We start from the raw sequence: 19,559 nt of genomic DNA, 5'->3' as shown, positions 1-19,559 counted from the left end.
ATAATCCTTGGAGTAATTAGGGTACCATGATCGGGAACTTCCAGGCCACACCTGGGTGTTTGTGCTGGCAAGTGGGGGCTGACCCTAACCAGCAAAGACTCACTTGGGAGGCCGCTATTTGCTAGCGTCAGGAGGCATGATTTAACCTATCATGCAGGACTGGCCAATGAAAGCCTGGAACACTAAGGTTCAGAGAACTTCATGGTTGGTGAGAACATCTGCTCTCAGGAGGGTAGAGCATCCACTGGGACATGGAAGCTCTGCCTTGGGAACCCTCCCAGACCTCACCTTAGGTGTCTCTTCAATTGTAACCTTTTTGGTGATGATAAATCTGTAGTTATAATTATGGTATACTCTCTGAATTCTGTGAGTCATTCCAGTGAATTACTGAACCCAAAGGGGCAGGAGGAGTCAGTAAGTCAGAAAGTAATGATGTTTTGTGGACTCCCAAGGTTGCAGCTGACATCCTGAAGGAGTAGTGGAAAACCAGCCCTAATTTTGTGGCCAGCAGGGCAGAAGTTTGGGGTGTCATGTGGGTTTCTCAAACTTGAAGCTGGCATCTGGCTACTTGGCAGTCACAAGTATCCTTTTAACTTGGGAGTTTTGACCTAGCTCCAGGTGGCTAGAGTCAAAGGCAGCTGGTGACAAGGATGGAGAAGTGGGGTTATGAGGACAGATCAATGCAATCCACGGTTTGTGAATTGGATTCCTGCCGATCTTTACCATGCACTAATCTAAAGAAAGCTGGAGTAGCTGTATTAACTTCAGACTAAACTTCCACCTTGACAGAACTCTCTCTGTCTTCATTCTCAACCCATCCCATCACCTTACCTTGGGACGCAAGCCTGCAGAAGTCTCCAGCCTGCCAGCCGCTACAATCATGTGAGTCAATTCCTTGAAGTCTTGAAGGGAATCAATCTCTAGATAGATAGACAGGTAGATAGACTGACAGACAGAAGGATAAACAGATATCCCTGGTTCCGTTTCTCTAGAGAACCCTGACTAAGACACCCACAGGAGGCAGAGAAGAGGATTGACTGGGAAAGTGGAAGATGACACTTTCTCCAAACTACTGTGTGCTATGCAACAATTTAACAGAATAATTCTGATTCATGGCAACCCCACGTGTTAGAGTGAAACTGCCCCCATTGGATTATCTTGGCTGTGATGTTTACGTAAGCAGATTGCCAGGCCTTTCTTCTGCAGTGCTGCTGGGTGTATTTGAACCACCAACCTTTAGGTTAGTAGTCAAGCAGAAACCCTTTATGCCACCCAGGGACCTTATACAACTTTTAGTTATGTAAATGCTGGGTAATTCTTGGAGGGAGGCAGCCCTAAAAGGCAGACCAGGTGGCACTTAAGATCCTGTAGCTTGTACACTGGGGTAATCATATCCCTGGGTATGAAGACTCTCCAACAAGTACATGGCCCAGAGGGTAATTTTTTAAAACATTTTTACTATGGAAAATTTTAAACACAATAAATAGTGTTTAAAATAACAATAACAGTTTAATGTACCTATTTCCCAGCTTCAAAAATGATCAACTCACGGTCATTCATGTTTCATTTATTCCCCCACCACTTTTCCACCTTCCATATCATCATCATCATTATTGCTTTTTTATTGAGATAAAGATGCAGAGATAACCAGAGGCAATCCCTCCCATCCCTAGATGCTGCTCCTCCCACCAAAAGATGAATGAAAACAGACAAGATTGGTAGTGACGGCTTTACAACTCTGAATATACTAAAAACCACCGAATTGTACACTTTCATGTATGAGCTGTTTCTGTTCGATTCAAATAAAGCTATTAAAAAAAAGTAGAAGAGGAAAAGCCATTTTCTCTGCTTTAACAATGTTTAAACAAACAAAGAATAAAGAGGTGGAATCTCTTTCTCCTTCCACTTTAAAGTGGTCTGGCTTTGTGACTTGCTTTGACCAATAGACGATGGCAGAAAAGACACTGTGTGACTTCTGGGCGTAGTACTTCATACAGCTTCAGGTTTTGCTCTTTCAGAGGCCTGAGCCACTTCATAAGGAAGTCCGATTACACTGTGACAGAGACACACAGCGAGAACTCAGCCGTTCATTTCCACTAACCTGGCTGAGATGCCACTCACAGGAGTGAAGCCATCTTGGCAACTTCAGCTCTGCCCTCCCACCGCATCCACCCTGCAACACCACGTGGAGAAGAGCCAACGTGGCCCTGCTACACCAGGCCTAAAGTGAAGAATTTTGAGCTATTAAATGGTGATTGTTATTTTAAACTACTAACTTTTGGAGTGATTTGGTATATAAAAAAACAGTTGTCATAGAGTTGATTTCAACTCATGGCTAACCCATGTGTATCAGAGCAGAACTCTGCTCCAAAGGGTTTTCAGTGGCTGATTTTTTTGGAAGTAGATCACCAGGCCTTTCTTCCAAAGTGCTTCTGGGTAGACTCAAATCTCCAACCTTTAGTTGGCAGCTAAGTACATTAACAGACTGTACCACTCAGGGACTCCAATGTGCTATATAGCAACAACTAACTGAAATGGTGTTTACCTGTGTTTTGCTGACTATATGAAGGCATTTGACTCTGGATCATAACAAATTACGGATAACATTGCGAAGAATGGGAATTCCAGAACACTTAACTGTCCCGTGAGGAACCCGTACTTAGACCAAGAGGCAGTTATTCAAACAGAACAAGGAATACTGCGTGGTATGAAGTCAGGAAAGGTGTGTGTCAGGGTTGTATCCTTTCACCATTCTTATTCAATCTGTATGCTGAGCAAATAATCCAAGAAGTTGGACTACACGAAGAAGAACAGGCAACAGGATTGGAGGAAGACTCATTAACAACCTGTGATATGCAGGTGACACAACCTGCTTGCGGAAAGTGAAGACTTGAAGCACTTACCAATGAAGATCAAAGACCACAGTCTTCAGTATGGATTACATCTCAATTTAAAGAAAAAAAAAAAAAATCCTCACAACTGGACCAATAAACAACATCATGATAAATGGAGAAAAGATTGAAGTTGTCAAGGATTTCATTTTACTTGGATCCATAATGAAAGCCCATGGAAGTACCAGTCGAGAAATCAAAAGATGCATTGCATGGGGCAAATCTGCAGCAAAAGTCCTCTTTAAAGTGTTAAAAAGATGTCACCTTGAAGGCTAAGGTGCACCTGACCCAAGCCATGGTTTTTTTCAATCGCCTAACACACATGCAAAAGCTGGACAACTAATAATGAAGACCTAAGATACGTTTCAATTATGGTGTTGGGGAAGAATATTGAATACACCACTGACTGCCAAAAGAACGAACGAATCTGTCTTGGAAGAATTACAGCCAGAATGCTCATTAGAAGCAAGGGTGGTGAGACTTTGTCTCACATACCTTGGACATGTTGTCAGGAGGGACCAGACCCTGGAGAAGGACATCATGCTTGGTAGAGTAGAGGGTCAGCGAAAAAGAGGAAGACCTTCAACAAGATGGATTGACACAGTGGGTGCAACGAGCTCAAGCATAACGATTGTGAGGATGGTGCAGGACTGGGCAGTGTTTTGTTCTGTTGTACATAGGGTCGCTATGAGTTGGAGCTGACTTGACGACACCTAACAATAACAACTGAAATGAATACATGTATAGGTAGACCCCAACTTATGATGAGGTTTCGTTCCGATGACTCTGTGCTAAGTCGGTTCTAACGTAGGCTGAATGCATCATTTTTTTTTTTTTTTTAGTTTTCATTACTTTTGCCTTTTATTATTACTATCTTTATAAATCTGATCATTATTTGTCTTTGAGGGTTGAAACATTACGTATAAACTGGGTCCTTCTTCCTAATCTGTCTCAGTCTGGAAGCTCAGCTGAAACCTTTCCTCCATGAGTGACCCTGCTAGTATCTGAATACCGGTGGCATAGCTTCCAGCATCACAGCAACACACAAGCCCCCACAGTATGATAAACTGAGAGACACTTGGGAGTTTCTTCATATATTTTGTGGTAACATCTCACTGCGTCCTGAATCTGCCTATATAGACTTTAGCAAAGCAATTAGCATTTGGGTCCATTTTTTCGACCAACTGAAGCCCCTGATTTAGTTTAGAAAACTAAATCTATACACCAGTGTTTTAAACAGCAAATCATGTAATTGAACATCTGCGAATGAACGTCAGAATGATAACATCAGCAAATTAAGCACTGCAACATTGTATGTAGTGCATATTACTAATGATAAGATGTACAAAAAAAATGGTTGTAAATGCAGTTTGTTATACCTCAAATATGTCATAAGTTGAGGACTATTTTATCTGTACAGTGAAGGGTGTAATCTTAAGTGTACCATTTGATGAATCTTTAAGTGTATATACGCCCATTTACCACCACTTAGATCAAGATATAGCGTACTTCCAACATCCCAGGAGACTCTCTCATGCCTCTTCCCAGTTAGTAGCCAATCCCATCCTACTCTAGGTAACCTCCATTCTGACTTCTATCACCATAAATTAGTTTTGGCTATTCTTGAACCTCATATAAATGGAATCACATAGTATGCACTTTTGTGTCTGCCATTTTTTGCTCAATTCGTTGTGAGATTCATTCATGTTGTTGAATATAGCAGGCCATTCTTTTTTTTTTTTTTTTAGCACTGTGCAATATTTCATCATTTTACTATACCAAATTTTATTTTTCGAATCCACCAGCCTCTCCTTGGAAACCCTGTGGGACAGTTCTACTCTGTCCTATAGGGTCACTATGAGTCGGAATTGACTCCACGGCAACAAGCTTTTGGTTTATTCTACTCTTGGACATTGAGGGTCTCTGGGTAGTGCAAATGGTTTGTGCTTACTACTGATCTAATGGTTGGCAGTTCACACCCACCCAGTGGTGCTACAGAAAAAAGGCCTGGTGATCTGCTTCTGTAAAGATGACAGCCAAGAAAACTTTACAGAGCAGTTTTATCCTGTAACACAGAATCTACTCAATGGCACTAGGTTTGAGTTTTTTTGGTTTTGGTATTCTTGGACATTAGGCTTGTCTCTAGTTTTTGGCTATTATGAATACATGTCTTCTTGTGGACATACACACTTATTTCTCAGGGGTATACACGTTGTTGTTGTTGCTAGGTGCCATCGAGTAGGTTCTGACTCACAGCAACCTTATGTACAACAGAAGGAAACACTGCCTGGTCCTGCATCATCCCCACAATCATTGCTGTGTTTGAGCCCATTCTTGTGGCCACTGCGTCAATCCGTCTTGTGGAGGGTCTTCCTCTTTTTGCTGACCCTCTACTCTGCCAAGCATGATGTCCTTCTCCAGGGACTGGGACCTCCTGATAATGTGTCCAAAGTACATGAGCTGAAGTCTTGCCATCCTTGCTTCTAAGGAGCATCCTGGCTGTACTTCCAAGATGGATTTGTTCATTTTTTTGGCAGTCCATGGTATATTCAATATTCCTCACCAACATCATAATTCAAAGGCATCAATTCTTCTTCGGCCTTCTTTATTCATTGTCCAGCTTTCGTATGCATATGAGGTGATTGAGAATTCTACGGCGTGGGTCAGGCACGTCTTAGTCCTCAAAGTGATATCTTTGCCTTTGAACACTTTAAAGAGGCCTTTTGTAGCAGATTTGCCCAATGCAATACGTTGTTTGATTTCTTGACGGCTGCTTCCAGGGGCATTGTTATGGATCCAAGTAAAATGAAATCCTTTACAACTTTAAGACAGAGGTCCCCAGGCTTCGGAAAATTCTACTGCCTCGAGCACCGTGGTTGACATGCTTTCCCCCTCCCCCTCCCCTGTAGCTTTACATTAACACCCTGGGCTCCTCTTTTCGCTAACTGCTGCCAAAAACTAGAGGAAATGGGCAGAAAATGGTTTAGGCGCCATGTTGACATTCTGGATAACCTTTTAGCTCATTAAGTACATCATACATAGTAATTTCCCTGCCTTTTGGTAGAGTTTAACTGTCATTTTCTGAACGTGTGATGCATGAATTTACACGTAAACCCCAATGCACCTGCATAGTATGATTAAGAATGTTGCTGATGTAACTGGTATGAACCTCCTGCTTGTAAACCCCATAAAAGTAACCTTCCCTCTCACCCTTGTCGAGCAGTCTTGGTGGCAGCAGCCCCAACTGTTACTTTCCTTGCGCATTGAAATAAAAGCGCCTTTCTGTTCTTCCACCTCGGTCTCTTGTTTATCGGCTAAATCAAGTCATGCAGAGCAGAACCTGGGGTTTGAACCTGGGGTTTCCACCTGGCAACAACTTCCATATTTTATATAGAGAATAACTTTTTAATATCATTAAATACACAGTTGTTCAAATTTCCAACAGTTTCATAGTGACCTTAAAGGTTTTGTTTTGTTTTAACAATTTGTTTGAATAAAGATTAAAATAGGACTCACATATTTCCACCAGTTGATTTACAGGTTTTCTTCTCCAACTGTAGTTTGATTTTGCCTACTGCTCTGGATAGTGTCATTTATCATGCTCCTCTGTATTTTCTGTAAAATGGTAGCTTAAATGGGTAGTTTTAAAGGAATCAATTTTGTTTCCTTGGCTTCCTTATTTTCTCTTTCCTATCACTTGTTGGACTGAGAAGAGGCCTGTGAACTTCCTGCTGGTTCTCCCTTCATACCTCCCTCTTCACAATTACCCTACTGTCCACTTTACAAGTAAAAGGGACTTACTTCTCTTAGCTATCCTGTGCCTATTATGCAATACCTTGGGGTATAAAAACCAAAACAAAACAAACCCCAGAACCAAAAAATGGGACGATTGTAAATATGTCTAGTTATTAGATCTTCCTGGAATCTCTGGGTGGTACAAAAAGTTAACCAACTTGGCTGCTAACTCAGAAGTTGGAGGGTTGAATCCACCCAAGGTGCCTTGGAAAAAAGGCCTGGTCAACCACTTCCAAAAGATCAACCATTCAAAATGTTATGCAGCACAGTTTTACTCTGAAACACATGGGGTCTCCATGAGTGAGAGGCAACTGAGCAACTGGTTAGATCCTCCCTTATCAAGGCATCAGGGATTTATTACAGGGTTTGTACCTTTCCCTATCTCATATATATTTCTGATAAAGGTGATTATGGTGGTAGAATTTTTTTGACCTGTTTGGAGATGTTCAGAATTCTGGTGTATTGCTGGAAACCCTGGTGGCGTAGTGTTGAGAGTTCAGCTGCTAACCAAAAGGTCAGCAGTTCAGTTCCACCAGGTGCTCCTTGGAAACCCTGTGGAGGCAGTTCTACTCTATCCCCCATGGTCACTATAAGTCAGAATCGACTCAGTGGCAATGGGTTTTTTTGTGGCTGCGTGGAGCAGCAGGAAGATGGAATTTTCATTTCTTCCTGCCATGACTGTTGGAGAAGGTGTAGATAAGGGTGAGATAATTTGAAGACATCAGCCCTCACTTCACCTAGGGGACACACTCAAGGCTCCATTTTAGTATATTTAAACTTTTCACAAAGCATCTGAAGAAATTTTAAAAAATCTGCTTCTAAGCGTATTCATGCTAGAATTTTTATCATGCTTCAAGATTAGAAATAGCTTCAAAAGTGTTCACCTGGGAATTGGTTCGTGTTTCAGTTTCACGTTTTTCATGATTTCAAGAAGAAAGTGGTGAGCAATAAAAGGGAATTTCTTCAGCCAGATAAAGGGCATTGACCAAAACCCCACAGGTAACAGAAGGAAGTGGAGTGGCTGGTGTGTTATCTTGTTGGCCCTGGTCTGGCCTCTGAGGGATGCGGGGAACCACTGGAGGGCGTTAAGTGGAGGACCATGCTGGCCGCCTTCGTGTCTTCTACCATTCTTTCGCACACCCCCTCCCCTCTAGCCACACTGGCCCTCCTTGAATAAGCCAAGCGCTTCCTCTCTCAGGGCCCTTGCCCTTGCTGTTCCCCCTGCCTGACTACTTTTCCCCTAGATATTCACAGGGCCACTCCCTTACCTCCTTTAGGCCTTCACTCACATGTCACCTTCTTAATAAGACCTTCCTCCTTCCCTACCAGCACCCAGCTTATGGTGACCTCTACTCATGGGGACCCCAACTCATGGTGTCCCCATGTGTGTCAGAGTAGAAGTGTGCTCCCTAGGGTTTTCAATGGCTCAATTTTTGGAAATAGATCACCAGGTGTTTCTTCTGAGGTGCCTCTGGTGGACCTGAACCTCCAACCTTTCCGTTAGCAGCTAAGTGTACCACCTATAGGTTCTGTCCTCCTTCTCCAGCCAGTCTATTTAAAATTGCAACCCTCTCATTCCCTATTCCTAGTCCCTGCGTCAGCTAGAGAAAATGTGGCATAATGCTTTCCTAAAGATGACATCCTTGGAAACCATATGAGGCAGTTCTACTCCGTGTCCTACGGGGTTGCTATGAGTTGAAATTGAGGGCACACAACAGCAACCCTGCTTTGGTGGTCTGGAGACACTCAGGGGTGCCTTGGAAGACAGGCCTGCCAATGTGCTTTAGAAAGCTCACAGCCTTGAAAACTTTATGGAGCAGTTGTGCTCTGCACTTGTTGTTGTTAGGTGCCGTCGAGTCGGTTCCGACTCATAGCGACCCTACGCACAACAGAACGAAACACTGCCCGGTCCTGCGCCATCCTTACAATCGTTTTATGCTTGAGCTCATTGTTGCAGCCACTGTGTCAATCCACCTTGTTGAGAGCCTTCCTCTTTTCTGCTGACCCTGTACTCTGCCAAGCGTGATGTCCTTCTCCAGGGAGTGATCCCTCCTGACAACATGTCCAAAGTATGTAAGACGCAGTCTCGCCATCCTTGCCTCTAAGGAGCATTCTGGCCGCACTTCTTCCAAGACAGATTTGTTTGTTCTTTTGGCAGTCCATGGTATTTTTCAATATTCTTCGCCAACACCACAATTCAAAGGCATCAACTCTTCTTCGGTCTTCCTTATTCATTGTCCAGCTTTCACATGCATATGATGTGAAAATACCATGGCTTGGGTCAGGCGCACCTTAGTCTTCAGGGTCACATCTTTGCTCTTCGACACTTTGAAGAGGTCCCTTGCAGCAGATTTGCCCAATGCAATGAGTCTTTTGATTTCTTGACTGCTGCTTCCATGGCTGTTGATTGTGGATCCAAGGAAAATGAAATCCTTGACAACTTCAATCTTTTCTCCATTTATCATGTTGCTCATTGGTCCAGTTGTGAGGATTTTTGTTTTCTTTATGTTGAGGTGTAATCCATACTGAAGGCTGTGGTCTTTGATCTTCATTAGTAAGTGCTTCAAGTCCTCTTCACTTTCAACAAGCAAGGTTGTGTCATCTGCATAATGCAGGTTGTTAATGAGTCTTCCTCCAATCCTGATGCCCCGTTCTTCTTCATAAAGTCCAGCTTCTCGGATTATTTGCTCAGCATACAGATTAAATAGGTATGGTGAAAGGATACAACCCTGACGCACACCTTTCCTGACTTTAAACCAATCAGTATCCCCCTTGTTCTGTCCAAACAAGTGCCTCTTGATCTATGTAAAGGTTCCTCATGAGCACAATTAAGTGTCCTGGAATTCCCATTCTTCGCAGTGTTATTCATAGTTTGTTATGATCCACACAGTCCAATGCCTTTGCATAGTCAATAAAACACAGGTAAACTCTGCACACATGGGGTCAAAATGAGTTGAAATCGACTAGGCAGTAGCTGACAACAATAGTATGCTGTATATTTTACTAATTTATCTCATTTATTTTCAGTCTCCCCTGCCAGAGTCTAAGCTCCATGAAGGATGAAGGATTTTTGTATGTCTTGTTTATCAGTTGTATCTCCAGTGTTCAGAACACTTTAATAAATTATTTGTAGAATGAATGGATAAACGTTACCTTATTCCAGAGGACCTCTCTGGTAGTAACCTACAATTTTTCTTCCCAGCTTTATTCTTCCTCATGACACTTATCATCACTTTACATATATTTATGTCTCACTCCCCACTTTTTTTTTTTTTTTTCCCCACTAGCATGAAAGTTCCTTTAATAGCGTGGACATAAGTCTGTTACAGTCTCTAGAGCTGAAGTGAGGGACAGGCACTTGATAAGCTCTCAGCAAATATTTGCAGAATTAATTTCTTGAACGAATGAATAAAAGAGTATAAGAGGCAGATTTCCAAACATCTAGTTTTTTTTTTTTTTAGTGCTGAGCTCAGACAGCGCTAAACCGCCCCTATAGGATGACCAATTTGGGGTCCAGCAGCCCTGTTGGCATAGTGGTTAAAAAGTTTGGCTGTTAACCAAAAGATCGGCAGTTGGAATCCACCAGCGCTCCTTAGGAACCCTACTCTGTTCTATGGGATCACATGAGTCGAGGGACCACAGGCAAAAGGTGTGTTTTCTTAGCTTGAGTGCACACCCTCCGGGGGCGGGGTCTGACGGTGGGAAGCCGCTTAAGTCCCCCAGGTAGGGCTACTTCTAGCTCGGCCCCGTCTGGCATCGCTCTTTTAACCTGAGGCCCTCCCTGCGGGCCGATTTCCGGGGCGGTGTCATTGCCCTTTTAAGACTAGCGCACCCCGCCTCCGTGGGCGGAGCTTGGAGGGGGCTTTAAGGGGTGGGCCTGCGGGCGGCCAGGGTCTTCCAGGGGATTATCGCCGGGTGGGTACGAGTCTCCGGTCCGCCATTTCTTGGCGTCTCCAGAGGCGCCGCCCCTTCTTCGGCCTGCTCGGGACGCGACTCATCTGGTCGCCGGTGCCCGCGCCTCCTCCGCCGCCGCGCCGCCGCGCCGCCGTCCCCAGCCCAGGTATGCGCGGGGCCCGGCGGCTCCGCCCGGCTCCCTTCACGCCCCGCTCCCCGGCGCCCGGGGACCCCGCCGCTCTCGGGCCGGGCCGGGCGCTCGGGGAGGCGAGCGGGCCGCGCCGACGACCCTCCGGCGGCCGACCTTGGCGGCGAGAGCCGGGTCTGGCCGCGCTCAAATAGTAAACCTGCCGGGAGGGAGGGGCGGCGGCGGCCAATGAGCCGGGGCCGCCGAGTTTCGGGCGATACCGCGCGTCGCGGCCGAGGCGGCGGGCCGGAGGGCGAAGCCGGGTTAATGTTTCCCGCGCCCGAGCCCGCTCCCCGGCCCGGGGCCGTCGCTCCCCCGACAGCCCTGGGGTCGCCCGGCGGTGTGGCAAGGGCGCTGGTCATCTCTGCCTCCGGGTCAGCGTCTTACCCGTCCGGCTGGCGGGAGGAGTGGCACGTTAAGCGGACAAAACCAAGCACCTTGAGTTTATGTCACAGTCCAAAAACCCCAGTGGGCTCTGAGGGCTAGTTTCGGCCGCTTTGAAAGTGTGAGGGTCAGGTGCGTTCCCCGGAGTGACGAGGTCTGTGGGAGCAGCCGCCCCCACTCCCGTGTCATTTGTCCTGTTAATGATGGGTTCTTTGTTGTGCAAACTTTTAATTGTATCTACCACTACCTTTATGGTGAGTCTCAAGAATTCATTTAGAAGACCCAGCTCTTCTAAACTGGCAATGTTTTTAACTAATTCTGAAGTATTTATTTAAATTAAGGAAAAAATACTCATAAGACTAACGACTTGCTTGACCTTACCTGATATAAACAAACAAACAAGAAACACAAACCCAGAAAACCAAACCCACTGCCTTTGATTCGATTCCGACTCATAGCGATCCTATAGGATAGAGTATTACTGCCCCATAGGATTTCCGAGACAGTGAGAGCAGACTGCCGCATCTTTCTGCCACGGAGTGGGCTCGAACCGTCCACCAGCCAGCCCTTTAACTACTGCACCACCAAGGCTCCTTTTACCTGGTATAAAAAAAAAAAGGTATAGTAGACTGTATATATAAGGTAGTTTGCAGGTTTTTTTTTTTAAAACTAGCACCGGTAAGTTCAATAGAAAACGATATGTATGTAACTTTTTTTCTGTCGAATTACTGTTTTACAGACATTTTCTGTATTGGTATTACTGGGACAAAGGATATTAACATTTTATGGCACTTGCTGTATATTAGCATATTTATCAAAAGGGTTTGGCCTTCATGGATGAGAGCATACACATTTCAAAACAAACTTCCAGGTTTGGGATATTTAATTTCTTTAAAAAAGCAACTTCCAGTTAATTTAGGTACTAAAATGGATTACTTCTGTTTGCATTTCTATGACTGTATAGGAAAATTTCAAAAATTAGAAAACACAGATTAAAAATCAGTGTTAAAAAGAATTCACATAATCCTACCATCCAGAAAGTAGGCTAAATCTTTTTAGTGTGTCAGGCAAGTTCTTTATTGAGCATCCAGGGGACTTTATGGCAGTGCATTTTCTTTCTTTCTTTTTAAAGTATGCATGTTGCTGTGCTAGCTATTGGGTCATAGTGGTGAGCAAGTCAGGCAAGGTCCCTATCCTTGAGTCTTAGTGGGGGAAGTACCCAGTTTAAAAAAAAAAAAATTAGGCATGTAACTACAGTTTCTTTAAGTGTTTTAAAGATACGGCTAAGGGTACTAAAAGGCATGTAATCTAGACTGGAGAGTCCAGGAATGCTTTTCTGAGGAAAAGACATTTTAAGTAGAAATCTTAAGTTAGCCATTTGAAATGGAAGGTTGTGAAGTGGGATGAAGAGCATTCCAGAAAGATGGAACAGCTAATGCAAAGGCCCTGGGTTAGAAGGTGATTGACCTGAGCAGAAAGTACTAGAGCAGACTGAGGAGTGGGTATGGGAGGAGTCAGGATCCTAGGAGGAGCCAGGTAAGGGAGCAGGGCCTGGGGTTTTGGAAGCCACTGAAGGCTTTATACTGGGAACAAAAATCCACTTGCTACAGCAAGCAGGATGGAATTGGGGGATGGGGAAGAGTGAATATGGGGAAACATTTTAAAAAAGTTTTTAAAACAGTGTATGTTTTCAGAGTCCCTGATGATGCAGGAGAAAAGTGGGGTGCAGAACTCAAATTCTCATAAAAAGACCAGACTTAATGGTCTGAGACTAGAGGAACCCCAGACGACATGGCTCTGCGCTCTCGGTTAACCCAAAACTAAAACCGTTCCGAAGCCCGCTCTTCAAAGATTAGACTAGACTACCAGACATAAAATGATACTGCTGAGGAGTTACATGAGACTGTGGGCAGCTCCTGTCTGGAGGCGTGATGAGAAGGCAGAAAGGGACACGAACTCGTTGAATGGACATGGGAAATCCTAGGTGGGAAGGGGGAGTGTGTTGTCATATTACAGGGATAGCAACTAGGGTCGCATAACAATGTGCGTATAAATCTTTGTATGAGAATCTAACTTGAGCTGTAAACTTTCGCCCACAGCACAATAAAAAAAAAAAAAACAAACACGTTTTTTAAACTTACACGGCACATTAATTTATTCTTACTACAGAAGACTTAAGTACTCCCCCATTACCTCCTCCAGAGATAACCTTAATGGTTTGCATTTAGCCCCTTGCCTTTGTGTATGAGTAGATATGTAAGTGTGTCCATGTAAGTACATACGTATATATTTACTTTTCCCCATCCCAGTGTGGATAATATATATTTTTTTGTGATTTGATTTTTTTCTCTTAAAATTGTTGTCTGTCTTTAAATCACCTGTTTAAACAGCTGTGGTGTGTGCCATTGTACGTACTATGCTGTTTAACCACTCTCTTGTTGATGGGCATATTTAAAATTTTTTAAAGTTAACTATGCCCTGAAAATACTTGTTGGAGCAACTTGGAACACATGTATTAGTATTTCTTCAGGATAGGCTACCAGAAATAGTAATTGCTGAATTTTTGATAATGTGGTCAAATCCTCCTTCAAAGAGGACAGTGTATGAGAGTGATTGTTTTTCCAATTTCCTTTTCAACCAGGGCTTTGAACTGGTTGAGTCATGGGCGACAGAGCGAAACCGGAACAGACTCGAATATTTACAATTTGGGTAATCTGAAATGATAACTGGGACGGGAAAAATTACAGGTCGAAACCCTGTAGTAGGAGACTCAAAAGAGGAATCGTGAGCTCTTTCGGGAACCTGATGCATGAGACTGGATTATAGGCAGGGACTGTGGAGAGCAACACACATTGGAAGCCATAGTCGGCCGTCATCTTTGAGGGAGACACTGCTGTTTCGGACTCTGCTCCAAATCTGACGGGGCAAGAGATGTGGTTGCTATGCAATACGTACACTGCCCGTGTTTTCTCAGAGGGAAATCAGGCTTTTAGCAGGGCTACGGCCCGGCTCACTCCAACTGAAAGAATTCGAGTCTGTTCTGGTTTTGTTTCCTTGGCCATGACTCAGCTGGGAAGAACCTGTTGGAAGTCCTGTTTTCAACACTGGTTATCTTGAGTCTTTTAAATGATGAATGGTATTTTATGACAAATGAGATCTTATTTTAATTTGGATTTCCTTGGTTCCTGTTGAGTCAAAAATCTTTTTATGAATATTATCATTACTTTTATCGTCTTCTCAGACTTGTTTCTTCATAACGTGACTGTTTTTTTCTATTCAGTTATTTTAAGGATTTGTAATGGTTTTTTATTAAATTGGGTATTAATCTTTCAAAAAATATATACTTTTCCCACAAAGCTGTTTAAAAACCTTTCATTCTAATATACTATTTAAGTATGTTTCCTTCAAGTATTTTCTCCTTTTTTTCCCACATTAAATCTTTAGTCCATCTGAAATCTATTTTCATGTAAGGTGCTCTTTCATATTTTTGTAAAAAGAACTTGCTATTTGTGGCGCTGGGTTTTATAGTTCAAAATATATAGTTATTGAAGTTGTAAATCTGGAAGAAAGCTGTGAGTTTGTTTTTAAAATATCAGTATATGGTGGGAATCAGGAAAAATTGCTTTATAATTCATTTGCTTCCTAGGGACTACAGATTTGTTGCACATTTTGAAAATAGAATCTCTTTTTAAAAACAACAACAAAAAAAACTTTTTATTATGGAAAAATTCAACAGACACAAAAAATGAAAAGAGTATAAGGAAGCTGCAGGTACCCATCACCCAGTTTCAACAGTTATTGACCAGTTACCTGGCCAATGTTCTTTTATCTCTATCCCCACTTAATTCCTTTCCTTGTATTATTTTGATGCAAATACTGGATATCACATCATTGCTTCTGTAAATATTTCAGTGTGTATCTGAAAGATAAGGACTCTTTTAAAATATAACTTCAGTACTACTATTGTATATGAAAGAAAGGTAGCACTAATTTCTTGGTTATTGTAAACAATCCAGTCAGTTTCAAATGTGTGTGTGTGTAATTTATTGATTTCTTTGGGAAATTTAAAAGAAGGGTCATGGCCTTGCCAATTTACCTAATTACATAGGAGTAGGCATACTTGTAAAATGAGATAATCCTCAGTTTATACCTGTAGAGTTAGTTATTTTTTAAATTGGTTGTATCTGTTTATTTTAATATTTCAGCATTTGTTTTTATCAAGTTTACAAATGTACCTAGTTTAAAGAGTCAGCTGGTTTGCACAGCTTCTTGTAAACTACAGTATGACAAGAGATGTAATCTCTTTTTTTTTTTGAAATAAGTTTAGACTTACATAACCAAAAAAAAAAAAACCAACCTCGTTGCCGTTCATAGCGACCCTGTAGGACAGAATCGAACTCCCCATAGAGTTTTCAGGGAGTGCCTGGTGAATTTGAACTGCCGACCTTTTGGTTAGCGGCCGTAGCACTTTAACCACTACAGCACGCGGGTTTCCTGGACTTACACAGAGGTTACAAAAATAGTACAGAGGGCTCCCATGTACCTTTTACCAGCTTGCCCCCAGTGACAACATCTGACAACTATTTTAAAAAACAGTTTGTTTGAACCAGAATCCAAAATAGGTCCACACGTTGTGATTGGTTGATAGATATTTTAAGTCTTTTTTTTTTTTTGTAGATTCCATCTCCTGTTTACCCTTGCGATTTGTTTGTTGAGTAAGCTGAATTAAGTTTAAAAAAACAGAAATTTATCGTGTATGTTTTTGTGTTTATATTTTTGTCCAGCCTCTTTTTAGCTGTGATCTTTTATCCTTTCTTTTTGATCTTTAAAATGCAACTTTTGCATGAGTGGTTCTGTGATGTAGTTGGACAGGGACCAAGAATGGGAGTCAGAATATCAGAATTCAAACACCTCTTCTCACCATTTGGAGCCCTGGTGGAGCAGTGGTTAAGAGCTTGGCTGCTAACCAAAAGGTTGGCAGTTTGAATTCACTAGTCGCTCCTTGGACTAGTGAATTCAAACTGCCAACCTTTCGGTTAGCCGCCAGGCGCTCCTTGGAAACACTGTGGGGCAGTTCTACTCTGTCCTATAGGGTCACTATGAGTCAGAATCGACTTGACGGCACTGGGTTAGTCGCTCCTTGGAAACACTATGGGGCAGTTCTCCCCTGTCCTGTAGGGTTGCTGTGAGTCCAAACAGACTCGACGGCAGCGGGTTTGGTTTTACCAATAATGGACTTGACCAGCGGTTTAATTTCTCTAACCCTTAGTTTACATATCAAAATAAAATAGGGTGTTTTTCTGAGGACCAAATAAGATTATTCACTAAGCATATGTTGTACTTGATTATGAGACATGCTAGGTGCGGCACTGGGTTCTGGGTTTTAGGTGGCTGGATATTCAGAAGTCCAGATCATGACATAAAAGTGCTTACAATGAAGGACAGACAGGTAAATGATTAATTCGAATAGATCTGATTAGTGAAGCAGATGATAGGTAATTTCAAGGTTTAGTGGAAATATGATAGGAGTGGTTAACTCTGGCTATCAGAGAATGTTTCTCAGGGCAGATATTAGTGGAGTTAAGAATGAGTAGGGATTCTCTTATAAAGGCTTTAGATGTCTGGGATAGCAAGTGTGATCTTACTTAGGCAGCTGAAGTGAGACTGGGTAGCAAGCTGCAAAGGGAGCATTGGCTGTAAATGAACCTGCAGAGAGACTGGGGCCAGATGTTAACCTATGGGTGTGTTGTGAACTGAAAAGTTATCTGAAATTTTAGGTATTTTTGTGAGATTTACGCAGATAAATGTACAGATGACAAGTATCATGGCTTTGCCAGTCTACCTAATTATGCGGGAATATCCATACTCGTAAATGTGTATAATAATCCTCCATTTATATTCACTAAGCTTTTTTTTTTTTTTAAGCATGGCATAGTGGTTGAGTGCCACGGCTGCTGGTGACCAAAAGGCCGGCAGTTCGTATTCACCAGGTGCTCCTTGGAAACTCTGTGGGGCAGTTCTACTGTGTCCTGTAGGGTTGCTGTGAGTCGGAAGTGACTTGGCAGCAATGGGGTTTTTTTTTTTTTTAATTGTGGTATTGGTGCCCTGGTGGCACAGTGGTTAAGAGCTAGGGCAGCTAACCAAAAAAGGTCGGTGGTTTGAATCCACCAGCCACTCCTTGGAAACCCCATGAGGCAGTTATGCTCTGTCTTATAAGGCTGCTATGTGTTGGAATTGACTCGATGGTAATGGTTTTTTTTTGTTATTGTGGTATTTGTTTATTTTAAAATTAACTTTTATTTTTATCAAGTTTATAAATCTGTCTTATCGAAGGAGTCATGTAATCTGGAGGCTTCTTTTGGAAAACAGCACTCTCCTGAATCCCCTCTGCTGCTTCCCTAGAGTAGCAACTTTCAACTTTTAAGTAATATGCTCTCTTATTGCTACTTCTTTTTTTTCCTCTACGCGTCCATATACTTCAAGTTCTGCAACCGTTCTCACCCTCCTTTTCTGAATTGTTCTCCCCCATGAATATAAATGCACTGCCTCCAAGATTCCTGTCTAATCTTTCTAGCTGCTGTTGTCAATTTGATCCCATATATAGTTATTAAAAGAGCATAATGTTGGAGGTAGGCTTTTTTCACTAGTTAAGCTAAACTGTCGTTCGGTTTCAAGATGACTTCAGGAGATATTTTTGGTTTAAGGTTTCAAGATTATCTCAGGGCAAGAATTTCAGGGGTTCATCCACCCTCCATGGCTCCAGAAAGTCTAGAGTCTGTGACAGTTGGAAATTCTGTTCTGCATATTCCCCCTTTTGATCAGGATTTTTCTGTGGAATCTTTGATCAAAATGTTTATTCACGGTAGCCAGGCACCATCCAGTTCTTCTTGTCTCATGCAAATGAGGCAGTTGTTCATGAAGGCAATTAGCCACATATTCTGTACCCTCCTCCTGTTCCTGACTGTCCCTCCTGTGTTGCTCCCAAGGAGTAGAGACCAGTTGTTGAGTCTTAGATGGCCACTGTGAGCTTTTAAGATCCCAGAGACTATGTACTGAACTAGGTAGAATAGAAGCACTAAACCTGTTATTACGCCAGTTAACTGCGATGTTCCATGAAATCATGAACCTGAACCTCCAAACCAAGGAACCAGATCCCGCAAGGTGTTTGGTTGTACATAAGCAGCCTCACCACCTACTCTTTCATTGTTGTTGTAACTGTATCTATCACAACTTTTGCCAGTTCAGCTTTTTATAGGTATACAGGTTACAGCAATTACAGTAATTGGTTATGTAACCCTACACTTAATGTTATTGCTAGTTCTTGTTTTTAGTGTTAGGATTTATCTGTTGGATTCCTACTGGGGAAGATGAGGAATAAGCTCTTTTTTCCATGCCCTCACTGCCTGCCCCATCATATACCTCTTCTCAGTTATAGTTACTCTGTGGTTAGGTCAATATTCGGTGTTATAGTAGTATGGCTATTTAAATTAATAGCAGCTGAGTCATGTAGTATACGGTGATTACTTTCTCTTTTCTGCACAACTTGTTTTTTTTCTGGAGTTAATAATTGTTATTCGTTTAGTATGTGTTCTTAAATTTTCCTAGTTGTGTAAATTGAACACATTAACTCAGAGGTGTTTCTGTCTTAGTGTGCCGTATTTTTAAATAACCACTATTGAGTCGGAATCGACTGAACAGCCATGGGTTTGAATACCTGTTTTAACTGTTTTCACTAACCTTCATGTTCTTAATAGAGATGAGGAAACACGTAACATCGAAGTAATTTGACATTATAAGGAGCCATTTAAGTAGTAATTTAAAATCTCTATGTAACAGATAGAATATTCAGTTAAATTTTATTAATTCAGTTGTATTTATTTTAGCTGAAATGAGTTTTTTTTTTTTATGAGTTCAAAAAAGAAAGGGAACTTCTCTGGATTGTTGTGATCATCAAAGGATACTCCAGTGTTTGGCATTGTCTCCTAATGTTTGTAGGGCTATACAGCTATTGTATATATCACTCACTTATCCAGAAGACCTGATGAACTTCCGTAAGCATTGCTGTCTCCTGATAGATAAGCTCCTTGTAAATATAGTCCAGTAACTTTAGAAAAACTGCAAGCCTTAGCTCTGTCTTATATATAAAAGGCTTCAGGAAGCCCTGGGATCCCTGGTGGCGTAGTGAGTGGTTAAAGAGCTCAGCTTCTAACCAAAAGGTCAGCAGTTCGAATTCACCAGCTCTTCCTTGGAAACCTATGGGGCGGTTCCCCTCTGTCCTTTAGGGTTGCTTTCAGTCAGAATCAACTTGACGACAATTGGTTTGGTTTTGGGGGGGGGGTGGTTAGGAAGCCCTGAACTAAAGTAGCCAGTTTAAATTATTTTTTTCAAATTTACTTGATTGGGAGCCC

General features: G+C 42.3%; 1 protein-coding gene across 11 annotated transcripts in view; it reads left to right on the top strand.

The window, feature by feature from the left end:
* Positions 1-10,545: 10,545 nt before the first annotated feature.
* The window catches only part of EPB41L5 (erythrocyte membrane protein band 4.1 like 5), a 221,259-nt gene continuing 212,245 nt past the window's right edge, over positions 10,546-19,559 (top strand). For 7 of the 11 annotated variants that reach the window (XR_007518074.1, XR_007518075.1, XR_007518078.1 and 4 more), the window contains exon 1: positions 10,560-10,746. The gene's annotated coding sequence lies outside the window, so the exon portion shown is untranslated. Of the gene's footprint in view, positions 10,747-19,559 lie in introns of all 11 variants that reach the window. The other 4 variants (XM_049889157.1, XM_049889156.1, XM_049889154.1 and 1 more) reach the window with 2 other exon arrangements.

The sequence above is a fragment of the Elephas maximus genome, chromosome 6, assembly GCF_024166365.1.
Source record: "Elephas maximus indicus isolate mEleMax1 chromosome 6, mEleMax1 primary haplotype, whole genome shotgun sequence".
NCBI classification, from domain to species: Eukaryota; Metazoa; Chordata; class Mammalia; order Proboscidea; family Elephantidae; genus Elephas; species Elephas maximus.
Note: the sequence above shows the minus strand (reverse complement) of the source record. Positions and strands in the feature narration are given on the sequence as shown.